Source organism: Schistocerca americana, unplaced genomic scaffold (genome assembly GCF_021461395.2).
Source record: "Schistocerca americana isolate TAMUIC-IGC-003095 unplaced genomic scaffold, iqSchAmer2.1 HiC_scaffold_184, whole genome shotgun sequence".
NCBI classification, from domain to species: Eukaryota; Metazoa; Arthropoda; class Insecta; order Orthoptera; family Acrididae; genus Schistocerca; species Schistocerca americana.
In genome coordinates this window covers 15,001-27,500 of record NW_025725889.1, presented here as the reverse complement: position 1 = coordinate 27,500, position 12,500 = coordinate 15,001, and the positions used below count along the sequence as shown (strand labels likewise).

Genomic DNA, 12,500 nt, shown 5'->3' with positions numbered 1-12,500 from the left:
GTGGTGAGGGCGTGGAGGCGCTGTTGCGGCTTGAGCGGAGCTCGGGAGATGACGTCCAGCTGCTCCACCAGGTGGCGTCGTGGGTTGAAAACGCAGCGACCAGCGGTGGAGAATTGCAGTCCCAGGTACCGGAAGGTTTCACCCACACGTAGGGCGGGCACGGTGGCGTTGCCCGCTTTGAAGGTAACGTCGGCGTCGACCTTCACCTTCTTGTCGCGCCCAGACGCGACTAAGGCGAGGGTGAAACACTTCCGGGCGTTGATCTGCAGCCCCAGATGGGCGAGGGCTGCGACGGCTGCGTCGATGAGGGACTGCAATCCCCTCGCGGTCGATGCAAAAAGCAGGACGTCATCTGCGAAGGCCGCAGCGTTAACTCTGCGACCAAGGATCCGAGCTCCGATGTGGGAGGGAAGTTGACTCAAAACATAGTCCACCGCAAAATTGAAAAGGAGGGGGGAGAGGGGGTCACCCTGACGCACACCCCTAGCCGGCTGCAGGGGCACGCCCACGTCGGCGCCGCCCGCTATCACCGTCGTGCTACCCTCGTAACACCTTTCGACGTACTCAATAAAGCAATCCGGCAGGCCATGAGCCCTCAGCACGGGGCGGAGGGCGACATGGTCCACCGAATCGAACGCTTTAGAGACGTCGATCGATGCCACAAAAACAGAGCGACAGGAGCGGACTGCGTCGGTGAGAGCAGTGTCCAAGATGAAGGTGTTTTCCAACATCCCATCCCGGGGGATGAATGCCCGCTGGCGTTCGTCCACAGCACATGCACGCATCAGGCGTGACGCGAGAACCTTGTGAAAGGTCCGCGCCAACACCGAGCAGACCGTAATGGGGCGAAAGTCAGCGGGGGATGTTGGTGCAGCCGTTTTGGGGAGAAGTGACGTCCGGGCGCGAAGCAGACGCTCGGGGAGGGCGCGGGCCAGGAGGAAGAGGTTCAAGAGTTTCACCAGGACTTCATGCGGCAGGCGCCGCAGCTCCGCTGGAGTCAGGCCGTCCGGCCCGGCTGCCGATCCCCTGGGCGGCAAGGCAGCAGCGACCTCCTCACGTGTGACCGGCCCCCATAGGCACTCAGGAGCGACAGGCTCCGAGTGCGGGAGAAGGCGGTCACGGATGAAGCCGGCGGTGGAGATCGGCTTCTTCGTGAAGAGGTCCGCCCAGAAGTCCAGCAGACCGGGGATGTCGGGTGGCGGCTGCAGCAGGGTGCCGTCCAGCAAGCCGCGCACGCAACGCGCACGCGACCTACGGAAGGCGTCCTGTGTCCGCGCGTATTCCCAGCGGCGCCGCTTGCGCTTCTGCAGCGGCGGGGCGGCAGGCGGCCGCTTGGATGGTTGGCGCGGCCGCTGTGTCCTGGTGATCGACCTCTCCCCCCTGGACCCGACCGACGCAAGGGCATCCGGGAGCATGCCCAGGATGACATCGGGCGGCGTGCCCCGCCCCAGACCAATGACTCGATCCAGGGCAGAGAAACGCTGGGCGGAAGCAGGTAGCCCCGCCAGATGCTCCCAGATGGCGGCGTCAGTCGGCCCCTCCGGCGGCGGCCCGGTGGTGTCGGCCGCGAAGTCCTCGGCTGCGTCGACGGGCGGCGCAGCGGCCTCGCCCGCGTCAGGCAGCGAGCTCGCTGCTCCACGGCGGGACGCCGGCTCTTCACCCCGACCGATCTCAAGTGCCTCCATGAATTTGCGGACAAGCTGCTTGTGGGCAGCTTGCCGCCGTCGGCACTTGATTGCCTCAAGCGTTCGGTCGGGGAACATCCTGGTAAGTTCTTGATTTACAAAGAAGAACCGGGCGTCCCTCTCCAGGAACAGTTCGGCCTCTGCCTTGGCGAGCGACAGGACTTCTTCCTCCGTCCACCTCGCGCGATGCCTCTCCGTCACGATCTCAGCGTTGGCGGCCGCAGGGTGTTGGCGGCGGCGATGGACCCCGAGACCGTTCTTCGTGGTAAAAGTGCGGTGGCACTCACTGCAAGCAAAGGGAGCTACACAAACTATCGCATTTTCGTTACGGCCGGTTGGCCGGATAGGTGCTGGGGTAGCTGGGGTGGCACCTTCAGCGGAAGGGCCACCATCTCTTGTTTCTTGTCGGCTGCCCCCAACTATAAAGGGATAATGCGAGGGGGGGCTGGTAACCCCCCCAAGCCCCTGGTGCGGTCTTCCACTCTGCAAAAATCAGCGGGCCCACGAGAAGGGGAGAAGACCGCAGGAGAGGAGAGGCTAAGAGGGCTAGGCCCATGTATTGCGCATCACTCTCCCTGTAACTATAACCCAAGGAAGGCACCTCGCAGCAGCAGCACGACTACATCAAGACCGCACTTCGAAAAGCCAAGTCCGGATGCAGCCACACCGCCGCCACTTGGCCGCCTTAAGAGAGTCATAGTTACTCCCGCCGTTTACCCGCGCTTGCTTGAATTTCTTCACGTTGACATTCAGAGCACTGGGCAGAAATCACATTGCGTCAACACCCGCTAGGGCCATCGCAATGCTTTGTTTTAATTAGACAGTCGGATTCCCCCAGTCCGTGCCAGTTCTGAGTTGATCGTTGAATGGCGGCCGAAGAGAATCCGCGCACCCGCGCGCCCCCGGAGGAGCACGCTAAGGCGGACGCGGCCTCGCAGCAAGGAAGATCCGTGGGAGGCCAAGGCACGGGACCGAGCTCGGATCCTGCACGCAGGTTGAAGCACCGGGGCGCGAACGCCGCGCAGGCGCGCGCATCCTGCACCGCCGGCCAGCACGAGGCCAACCAACGGCGAGAGCAGACCACGCCCGCGCTAAACGCCCGCACTTACCGGCACCCCTACGGCACTCACCTCGCCCAGGCCCGGCACGTTAGCGCTGACCCACTTCCCGACCAAGCCCGACACGCCCCGATCCTCAGAGCCAATCCTTATCCCGAAGTTACGGATCCAATTTGCCGACTTCCCTTACCTACATTATTCTATCGACTAGAGGCTCTTCACCTTGGAGACCTGCTGCGGATATGGGTACGAACCGGCGCGACACCTCCACGTGGCCCTCTCCCGGATTTTCAAGGTCCGAGGGGAAGATCGGGACACCGCCGCAACTGCGGTGCTCTTCGCGTTCCAAACCCTATCTCCCTGCTAGAGGATTCCAGGGAACTCGAACGCTCATGCAGAAAAGAAAACTCTTCCCCGATCTCCCGACGGCGTCTCCGGGTCCTTTTGGGTTACCCCGACGAGCATCTCTAAAAGAGGGGCCCGACTTGTATCGGTTCCGCTGCCGGGTTCCGGAATAGGAACCGGATTCCCTTTCGCCCAACGGGGGCCAGCACAAAGTGCATCATGCTATGACGGCCCCCATCAACATCGGATTTCTCCTAGGGCTTAGGATCGACTGACTCGTGTGCAACGGCTGTTCACACGAAACCCTTCTCCGCGTCAGCCCTCCAGGGCCTCGCTGGAGTATTTGCTACTACCACCAAGATCTGCACCGACGGCGGCTCCAGGCAGGCTCACGCCCAGACCCTTCTGCGCCCACCGCCGCGACCCTCCTACTCGTCAGGGCTTCGCGGCCGGCCGCAAGGACCGGCCATGACTGCCAGACTGACGGCCGAGTATAGGCACGACGCTTCAGCGCCATCCATTTTCAGGGCTAGTTGCTTCGGCAGGTGAGTTGTTACACACTCCTTAGCGGATTCCGACTTCCATGGCCACCGTCCTGCTGTCTTAAGCAACCAACGCCTTTCATGGTTTCCCATGAGCGTCGATTCGGGCGCCTTAACTCGGCGTTTGGTTCATCCCACAGCGCCAGTTCTGCTTACCAAAAGTGGCCCACTTGGCACTCCGATCCGAGTCGTTTGCTCGCGGCTTCAGCATATCAAGCAAGCCGGAGATCTCACCCATTTAAAGTTTGAGAATAGGTTGAGGTCGTTTCGGCCCCAAGGCCTCTAATCATTCGCTTTACCGGATGAGACTCGTACGAGCACCAGCTATCCTGAGGGGAAACTTCGGAGGGAACCAGCTACTAGATGGTTCGATTAGTCTTTCGCCCCTATACCCAGCTCCGACGATCGATTTGCACGTCAGAATCGCTACGGACCTCCATCAGGGTTTCCCCTGACTTCGTCCTGGCCAGGCATAGTTCACCATCTTTCGGGTCCCAACGTGTACGCTCTAGGTGCGCCTCACCTCGCAATGAGGACGAGACGCCCCGGGAGTGCGGAGGCCGCCGCCCCGTGAAGGGCGGGGAAGCCCCATCCTCCCTCGGCCCGCGCAAGGCGAGACCTTCACTTTCATTACGCCTTTAGGTTTCGTACAGCCCAATGACTCGCGCACATGTTAGACTCCTTGGTCCGTGTTTCAAGACGGGTCGTGAAATTGTCCAAAGCTGAAGCGCCGCTGACGGGAGCGATTATTCCGCCCGAGAGCATCCCGAGCCAACAGCGGCGCGGGTCCGGGGCCGGGCCAGGTAGGTCCGTCATCCGGGAAGAACCGCGCGCGCTTGCCGGGAGCCCGAGCGCCCAAAGGGGCGAATCGACTCCTCCAGATATACCGCCGGGCAGCCAGCCAGGACACCGGGGCTCTGCCCAACAGACGCGAACCGAGGCCCGCGGAAGGACAGGCTGCGCACCCGGGCCGTAGGCCGGCACCCAGCGGGTCGCGACGTCCTACTAGGGGAGAAGTGCGGCCCACCGCACACCGGAACGGCCCCACCCCGCGGCGAGTGGAAAGGCAACCGGACACGACCCCGCCGCGGATTGCTCCGCGCGGGCGGCCGGCCCCATCTGCCGAGGGCGGAGGCCTGTGGCCGGATGGGCGTGAATCTCACCCGTTCGACCTTTCGGACTTCTCACGTTTACCCCAGAACGGTTTCACGTACTTTTGAACTCTCTCTTCAAAGTTCTTTTCAACTTTCCCTCACGGTACTTGTTCGCTATCGGTCTCGTGGTCATATTTAGTCTCAGATGGAGTTTACCACCCACTTGGAGCTGCACTCTCAAGCAACCCGACTCGAAGGAGAGGTCCCGCCGACGCTCGCACCGGCCGCTACGGGCCTGGCACCCTCTACGGGCCGTGGCCTCATTCAAGTTGGACTTGGGCTCGGCGCGAGGCGTCGGGGTAGTGGACCCTCCCAAACACCACATGCCACGACAGGCGGCAGCCTGCGGGGTTCGGTGCTGGACTCTTCCCTGTTCGCTCGCCGCTACTGGGGGAATCCTTGTTAGTTTCTTTTCCTCCGCTTAGTAATATGCTTAAATTCAGCGGGTAGTCTCGCCTGCTCTGAGGTCGTTGTACGAGGTGTCGCACGCCACACCGCCAGCCGGCTGTGCACGCTACCGAGTAAGTACCGGTATGCGAACCGCCAGGCGACGGGCGCGCATCGCACGTTTCAGGAGGCGCGGCCGGCCCCACAGGCGGCCGCGACGCTCCCAGGTCTGCGAAGCGGGGCAAACGCCGCGCGCTTCAGTATACGTAGCCGACCCTCAGCCAGACGTGGCCCGGGAACGGAATCCATGGACCGCAATGTGCGTTCGAAACGTCGATGTTCATGTGTCCTGCAGTTCACATGTCGACGCGCAATTTGCTGCGTTCTTCATCGACCCACGAGCCGAGTGATCCACCGTCCTGGGTGATCTTTTCTTAGTTTCCACTGTCTCTTTCAAGACAGTTGCATAGGCGGGACGTAGGCGTGTGGCGGCCCCTGTTCAAGCGTTCTGTGTCCAACGGCCTCACGGCCGATGGGCGTCGTACGGCTCCACACCGGAGCGGACAGGCAGTCGGGCGAAAGTCATTCAAAACCGGCGCCAGGCGCCAGGTGCCGCAGGCCAGCCGCTCCAGCGCTTCAGCGCTCGTACCACACAACATTGGCGTTAGTTTTGAGAAGCACGCGTGGTTCCGCACGCGGCGCACGGCTACTGCGAGCCGTACAGGTAGCGTGTTGCGCGACACGACACGCACATCGAACGACATGCAGTCTAGTCGGTAATGATCCTTCCGCAGGTTCACCTACGGAAACCTTGTTACGACTTTTACTTCCTCTAAATGATCAAGTTTGGTCATCTTTCCGGTAGCATCGGCAACGACAGAGTCAATGCCGCGTACCAGTCCGAAGACCTCACTAAATCATTCAATCGGTAGTAGCGACGGGCGGTGTGTACAAAGGGCAGGGACGTAATCAACGCGAGCTTATGACTCGCGCTTACTGGGAATTCCTCGTTCATGGGGAACAATTGCAAGCCCCAATCCCTAGCACGAAGGAGGTTCAGCGGGTTACCCCGACCTTTCGGCCTAGGAAGACACGCTGATTCCTTCAGTGTAGCGCGCGTGCGGCCCAGAACATCTAAGGGCATCACAGACCTGTTATTGCTCAATCTCGTGCGGCTAGAAGCCGCCTGTCCCTCTAAGAAGAAAAGTAATCGCTGACAGCACGAAGGATGTCACGCGACTAGTTAGCAGGCTAGAGTCTCGTTCGTTATCGGAATTAACCAGACAAATCGCTCCACCAACTAAGAACGGCCATGCACCACCACCCACCGAATCAAGAAAGAGCTATCAATCTGTCAATCCTTCCGGTGTCCGGGCCTGGTGAGGTTTCCCGTGTTGAGTCAAATTAAGCCGCAGGCTCCACTCCTGGTGGTGCCCTTCCGTCAATTCCTTTAAGTTTCAGCTTTGCAACCATACTTCCCCCGGAACCCAAAAGCTTTGGTTTCCCGGAGGCTGCCCGCCGAGTCATCGGAGGAACTGCGGCGGATCGCTGGCTGGCATCGCTTATGGTTAGAACTAGGGCGGTATCTGATCGCCTTCGAACCTCTAACTTTCGTTCTTGATTAATGAAAACATACTTGGCAAATGCTTTCGCTTCTGTTCGTCTTGCGACGATCCAAGAATTTCACCTCTAACGTCGCAATACGAATGCCCCCGCCTGTCCCTATTAATCATTACCTCGGGTTCCGAAAACCAACAAAATAGAACCGAGGTCCTATTCCATTATTCCATGCACACAGTATTCAGGCGGGCTTGCCTGCTTTAAGCACTCTAATTTGTTCAAAGTAAACGTGCCGGCCCACCGAGACACTCACTCAAGAGCACCCTGGTAGGATTGCAACGGGGTCCGCCTCGGGACGCACGAGCACGCACGAGGCGCGTCGCACGCCTTCGGCTCGCCCCACCGGCAGGACGTCCCACGATACATGCCAGTTAAACACCGACGGGCGGTGAACCAACAGCGTGGGACACAAATCCAACTACGAGCTTTTTAACCGCAACAACTTTAATATACGCTATTGGAGCTGGAATTACCGCGGCTGCTGGCACCAGACTTGCCCTCCAATAGATACTCGTTAAAGGATTTAAAGTGTACTCATTCCGATTACGGGGCCTCGGATGAGTCCCGTATCGTTATTTTTCGTCACTACCTCCCCGTGCCGGGAGTGGGTAATTTGCGCGCCTGCTGCCTTCCTTGGATGTGGTAGCCGTTTCTCAGGCTCCCTCTCCGGAATCGAACCCTGATTCCCCGTTACCCGTTACAACCATGGTAGGCGCAGAACCTACCATCGACAGTTGATAAGGCAGACATTTGAAAGATGCGTCGCCGGTACGAGGACCGTGCGATCAGCCCAAAGTTATTCAGAGTCACCAAGGCAAACGGACCGGACGAGCCGACCGATTGGTTTTGATCTAATAAAAGCGTCCCTTCCATCTCTGGTCGGGACTCTGTTTGCATGTATTAGCTCTAGAATTACCACAGTTATCCAAGTAACGTGGGTACGATCTAAGGAACCATAACTGATTTAATGAGCCATTCGCGGTTTCACCTTAATGCGGCTTGTACTGAGACATGCATGGCTTAATCTTTGAGACAAGCATATGACTACTGGCAGGATCAACCAGGGAGCTGCGTCAACTAGAGCTGAGCAGCCGGCCGCCCGGGAGTGTGTCCCGGGGGCCCGCGCGAACACGCAAGCGTCCGCTCAATTATTCTGCAAACAGGAGGAGGCTGAGCTCCCCTGCACAATACACCTCGAAACCCTCTCAGGTCCCGGCGGCGCGCAGCGCCGTCCTAAGTACTTGGTCGGGTTCGAGAGAGGCGCAATCGCCCGGAGTTTGGCGAGTAGACGCTTTAGGTGCGACCACCCGTGCTCCCAACTGAGCTTGCCGCTGCCGACAGAGGCCCGGGAGCGTGCTGTCGTGGCATTGCCGGCGGGAGACAACACGCGCCACCTACGGTGACCGGCAGCTCCAACGCCAGCGCCACAGAAGGACAAAAGCCCCACTTGGGTGCCGAAGCGAACTCTCCCAGCACAGCGCACGCGCCAACACGTCCGCACAGCTGCGATACAAACCACCTGCGAGAACTGCAGAGGCGACCGAGCAGCAGACGGCGTCGCGGCGCCGAGCGCCGGGCGGCGGCGCATCCTCAGCGCACACAGTCCTCAATCGGACCAGCACACTGCAGATGTCCACCGCGCTTCGCACCGGGCCCGCGAGGACCTACTTTGGCCGCACGGCGCCGCGTGCAGGGTGCGCCGGCGCGCAGCTGCGCCGCCTGCCGCCTCCGTCGGCCGGCGCGCCTGCCACTGGCCGCCCCCACCAGCCGGCTGTAGCGCGTGCGCCCACGCACCGCGCGGCCAGCACGCCGGGAGGCCCCCCCTCACCGGCCGGGGACGGTCCCACCCAGCCACCGCCGCGTATCGCTTCACACCCAGATGCCATTCACGTTCGTGGGCATGGTGGGTATCGCTGGAACAACCGGTTGGTAGCTCAACCGATCGTCGCCATCACTGATTCACCTCTAGCGAGAACAACCGCACCACAACGGTTTACCAGTTGTTCATTTGCATAACGTCACCAGCAAACGTAGGCGTCCATCGCCATTTGCAAATTCAACGATTGTTGCATGCCTGTGTCAGGTGTCACGACACACTATGTCTGCCCACATACACGCAACAACATGTGCACGCTTCGCGAACACGTGGAAGGTGGCCCCCGTACGTATGCGATGTCCATTGCGCGAACGACTGTCAACCGGCCTCTGTCGCATGTCGCAGATGTGGAACGCAGTGCACCATGCTATCACGGTGTGTGAGAAGAGACGACTACGTCTGACAACACGCGCCACTACATCAACAGACGGCTCATGCTGATCGCCATCCAGGGCATACCACACTGCAATCCAGCTCTTATAGGGAGACGACACGTAGCTGAGTGCACAACATTTGGACCGCATGGTTCGCCGTTGTTGGCGCAGTCGTTGTACGGTCACATGTACCACGATGTATCATTCAGTACATGAGGACCAATGTGCAGTACAGTGTGTGATTTGGACGTACAACATCAGCGGACAGTTGACACAGGCCGTACCACAGCGTAGGCTAAGTGCTTCGCACATGCGAATGCCAATGAACAACTGCAAATGCCAATGAACAACTGCAAAGGGCATTGAGCATGTACGTCCTGCTGCCATCCACATTACAGTGTATAGCTGCAAGGTGTTTAACATGAAGCGATACACTGGGGACCGGGCAGTGCGAGTAGCAAACTATATTGCGGGGGTTGCAGTTAGGCAACACTACACTAATTTAACGCGTCGTATGACAATTACAGAGCAGGTTAAGGCCCAACGTGTGTTGGGTTAAGGCCCAACGTGTGTTGGGTTAAGGCCCAACGTGTGTTGGGTTAAGGCCCAACGTGTGTTGGGTTAAGGCCCAACGTGTGTTGGGTTAAGGCCCAACGTGTGTTGGGTTAAGGCCCAACGTGTGTTGGGTTAAGGCCCAACGTGTGTTGGGTTAAGGCCCAACGTGTGTTGGGTTAAGGCCCAACGTGTGTTGGGTTAAGGCCCAACGTGTGTTGGGTTAAGGCCCAACGTGTGTTGGGTTAAGGCCCAACGTGTGTTGGGTTACGTTAAGGGGCAATGTGGGTTACGTTAAGGGGCAATGTGGGTTACGTTACGGCGCAATGTGGGTTACGTTACGGCGCAATATAGGTTACGTTAAGGCGCAATATCGGTTACGTTAAGGCGCAATACAGGTTACGTTAAGGCGCAATACAGGTTACGTTAAGGCGCAATACAGGTTACGTTAAGGCGCAATACAGGTTACGTTAAGGCGCAATACAGGTTACGTTAAGGCGCAATGCAGGTTACGTTAAGGCGCAATACAGGTTACGTTAAGGCGCAATACAGGTTACGTTAAGGCGCAATACAGGTTACGTTAAGGCGCAATACAGGTTACGTTAAGGCGCAATACAGGTTACGTTAAGGCGCAATACAGGTTACGTTAAGGCGCAATACAGGTTACGTTAAGGCGCAATACAGGTTACGTTAAGGCGCAATACAGGTTACGTTAAGGCGCAATACAGGTTACGTTAAGGCGCAATACAGGTTACGTTAAGGCGCAATACAGGTTACGTTAAGGCGCAATACAGGTTACGTTAAGGCGCAATACAGGTTACGTTAAGGCGCAATACAGGTTACGTTAAGGCGCAATACAGGTTAGGTTAAGGCGCAATACAGGTTAGGTTAAGGCGCAATACAGGTTAGGTTAAGGTACGACATAGGTTAGGTTAAGGTACGACATAGGTTAGGTTAAGGTACGACATAGGTTAGGTTAAGGTACGACATAGGTTAGGTTAAGGTACGACATAGGTTAGGTTAAGGTACGACATAGGTTAGGTTAAGGTACGACATAGGTTAGGTTAAGGTACGACATAGGTTAGGTTAAGGTACGACATAGGTTAGGTTAAGGTACGACATAGGTTAGGTTAAGGTACGACATAGGTTAGGTTAAGGTACGACATAGGTTAGGTTAAGGTACGACATAGGTTAGGTTAAGGTACGACATAGGTTAGGTTAAGGTACGACATAGGTTAGGTTAAGGTACGACATAGGTTAGGTTAAGGTACGACATAGGTTAGGTTAAGGTACGACATAGGTTAGGTTAAGGTACGACATAGGTTAGGTTAAGGTACGACATAGGTTAGGTTAAGGTACGACATAGGTTAGGTTAAGGTACGACATAGGTTAGGTTAAGGTACGACATAGGTTAGGTTAAGGTACGACATAGGTTAGGTTAAGGTACGACATAGGTTAGGTTAAGGTACGACATAGGTTAGGTTAAGGTACGACATAGGTTAGGTTAAGGTACGACATAGGTTAGGTTAAGGTACGACATAGGTTAGGTTAAGGTACGACATAGGTTAGGTTAAGGTACGACATAGGTTAGGTTACGGTACGACATAGGTTAGGTTACGGTACGACATAGGTTAGGTTACGGTACGACATAGGTTAGGTTACGGTACGACATAGGTTAGGTTACGGTACGACATAGGTTAGGTTACGGTACGACATAGGTTAGGTTACGGTACGACATAGGTTAGGTTACGGTACGACATAGGTTAGGTTACGGTACGATATAGGTTAGGTTACGGTACGATATAGGTTAGGTTAAGGTACACATTGTTGTAAGGAAAGGTTTAATGGGGGGCGGGGCGGGGCGGCCGGTTTGTTGATTGTGATTATAGTAAGTGGATGCCTGCGGCATCATCTGATTTGCCACGTCAGGATGCACCTTTGGCTCATGACAGGCGGCGCTCTCATTCCATGCTTGTGGCAGACCTGTGTCTTTCATTCCTGCCATTGTTTGTGTGCTGTGAGAGGAGGCAGTATTGTGATGTTGGGTGCACCCCTGTGTAGGACATGTGTGGGTGTTGGTGGCTTGGCTGAGCAATGGTGGTTGTCGGGTGGGTGGGATATTCTGTTTTCTGAGTGGACCTCCCAGTCTGGTTATGACAGTGTGGATTGTCTAATGTGGCGGAGAGGATGCACTGGGTGTTGTTCCATGCTGGTGCTTACATATTGTCTGTGTGCGTGTTACAGGCAGAGAGTAGTGCGTGATAAGGGTGTGTGGCTGACGTGTGGTTGTGATTGTGAGCAGAGTCTTTCAGCATGTATACGGACAGTTGTATACATTATCTGTATTCTGATGGCTCTATCTATTACTAATCAGCGCCGTGTATACGTTTAATCCGGTTCCAGTCGAAACTGTTGTATCTCTGTACATTAGTGACACGGCGAGCCCGCTATGTAGTTACTCGTCTCGGCAGCTTCCACCGGTGTATGGCAAATGATTATAAGGAATCAGTCTAGTCGTCAATACCGATGGTGTGACGTCACATGTCTGGGGTGGGGGACGCTGCGCCCTTCCGGTGGGTCATGGCCTAGAAAGACTCTTCCCACGCAGGGGGGCGTGGACTGTCATTGACTCTTCCAGGTAATATACTTGCCGTACGTTCTTGCGACTGCGAGTGCAACGCTCACCGGTACCGACATGGATGGAGCGCCTCCTAGCTGACCGCTCAGCATCGGCATTCGTACAGAGAGCAACGCGGTCGCGTCTCTAGCTCGTAACTGGTACAGCCCGCAGCTCATGTATAGGGACAGCGGGAATGTCGCATATTGGAGATAACTCTTCATGAAACGCATGTTATAGGGGTGGATTGCACATTGCGACTGCGGGAAAAGTCCGCCGTTCATCCGCTG

At 57.0% G+C, this 12,500-nt stretch overlaps 2 non-coding genes and 1 pseudogene across 2 annotated transcripts; all 3 read right to left on the bottom strand.

Annotated features, from left to right (window-relative positions):
- LOC124573653 overlaps positions 1–5,254 on the bottom strand; it is a 7,957-nt pseudogene extending 2,703 nt beyond the window's left edge.
- A 188-nt stretch (positions 5,255–5,442) lies between these two features.
- On the bottom strand, positions 5,443–5,597 carry LOC124573665. The gene has a single exon (XR_006972046.1). It is a non-coding gene; the product is annotated as a 5.8S ribosomal RNA (ribosomal RNA).
- A 351-nt stretch (positions 5,598–5,948) lies between these two features.
- Positions 5,949–7,858, bottom strand: LOC124573701. Its single transcript, XR_006972078.1, has one exon. It is a non-coding gene; the product is annotated as a small subunit ribosomal RNA (ribosomal RNA).
- Between the last annotated feature and the right edge of the window lie 4,642 nt (positions 7,859–12,500).